Source organism: Photinus pyralis, unplaced genomic scaffold, assembly GCF_008802855.1.
Source record: "Photinus pyralis isolate 1611_PpyrPB1 unplaced genomic scaffold, Ppyr1.3 Ppyr1.4_LG3a, whole genome shotgun sequence".
Lineage (NCBI taxonomy): Eukaryota > Metazoa > Arthropoda > Insecta > Coleoptera > Lampyridae > Photinus > Photinus pyralis.
The window spans coordinates 8,541,367-8,543,450 of NW_022170509.1; positions in this window are offsets into that span (position 1 = coordinate 8,541,367).

Here is a 2,084-nt window from a genome sequence, read left to right on the forward strand (position 1 = left end):
GTGAAAATAAAAAACACAGTAGGTAATCTTGAACTTGAACATTGAACAACAATATCACTTATGGCTGCCACGCCACACTACGCACTAGACTGTTTAATTACGGCATAAAGTAGCCAAGACAACTACGCAATTTGCTGAGTAGCGAGTTTGCTCGCAGACGTGCTGACGTTTAAAAAAATTACGGTACCCATTGGTATCGCACTAAATTAAATTTGAAAAAGGTTAGGATTATTAGCGATTATCCAGATCGTTATGCAATTCTTGATTTTCGGGAAATTGTAAAGGAAAATGATTTTGAAAAATAGTAATGATGTCGATTTATATTCGTAAATATCCGTTGATTGGAAGCCCAGCTCTCAATTTCAAAAACATTACGGTTACATTTTGATAAGTCTTTTTGAAGTAGTTTGTTTTGAAATGGATAAAAAAGGAAGTGCCGAAACCCGGGATTGAACCGGGGACCTTTAGATCTTCAGTCTAACGCTCTCCCAACTGAGCTATTTCGGCTTACATACTGAAACAACTCAGTCTTGAGTATTTCTTTTTTTGAAATGACAGATTACTGCTCTCTCCCAGACGGACGACAGACAGCAATACAAAATTATAAACGATCTCTAGGATCGTTAATAAAAGGCAAAAGTGTAAAAATATGGAACATGTAAAAAATGGTTTTTTGGTTTTTTCAAAATAACTTTTTTAGCAATAAACGCAGAAAAATTCCTTCCTTGGTGCAAGCCTCGACACCATAACGAACCAAATAGTAGAAGAATAGCTCTTAAGATGAAGAACTAGTAGCGTCCCAACGAATGTCCGGACGGACGGACAAAGTGGCCACAATCACAATAGCGCATTTTTTTATATTTTTGTGGAAATGCGCTAAAAATGCATTATTAATTCAATAAAGGATTCTTTAAAATATACACTGCCTATATTGAGAGCATAGGTTTCACTTTATAGTGTCTACTCATAAAGCTGGAAGACCTTTTCTTTAAAGTCAATGTACGATTTTTACCACCCGCACATTAGTAAGGTAATGCAGGTATATTGCATTCGGGTAAAAAATGGATCTCGCACATCCGAACCAAACAAAATCTCGCTGATGTCGGTGTGTCCGTCGATCTGTCTGTCTGTATTCCCGTTTTCGGCCAAACGACTGGACCGATTGGAACCATATTTGGTAGACACTTTCTTTAACCCTTCTACGCCTTCAACAATATGTTCATCCTTCAATGTCCACATCATGTTCCCACAAAGAAAAGAATAAGAATACCACAACAACCCTCTTACAATGTTTCATGTTTGCTTACACTCTCCAAAATCCATTTTCTTTACAATACTCTTCTCATTCACTGTCATGTTTATCCTTTCTGCACCTTCAAAAATTGTTTTCACCCCATACCGTTCCTTTTCTTTACTTCTTAAGGCACCAATATCAAGAATAATCAAGTCAAAGCAACCAGCACTTATAATTTTTCATTATTGTTAACCCTTCTGCCTCCTCATCAATTCTTTCCCCCCTCCAAAATCCCTTTCCTTTACTACTTGCGACACCGATTTACGGACGTTTCGCCGCCGCCGTAAAACTACCATTTTGTTGCTAAATATGACATACGGAAGAGGCTAATTCTTTGACTTATTTTATGACTAAAAATTCAAAATGCCTCGTGACAGATCTACAGGGTGTTATAACTTAACGATTTTTTAATTTTTTCTTTCTCCTGCAGTTTTTGAGATATTTAGCTTAAATTTGGAATATGTGTTACGCTGAAGGTCATGCCAATGGTATAATAATGTTTTTCAGGGGTCATGTTCCAGTTTTTACGCCAGAACTTTTTTCGGCGCAAATCGCAGGTAGTAATATTACAAGATCTAATAGGTACTGATCTTACCCTCTATTGTTCCAATGTTACATATAATAATGATTTACTAATATATTATGTATTATGTAGTGGTAGAGTGTTGGTCTACATAGCCGGAGGTTGGGTGTTCTAATCTGACTTGAGGTAAGAATTTTTCATGTGTGACAGAGATGAGAATTTTCTTAGAAGTCCTCTTTCTTTGCTTCTTGCACCACCAATACCACA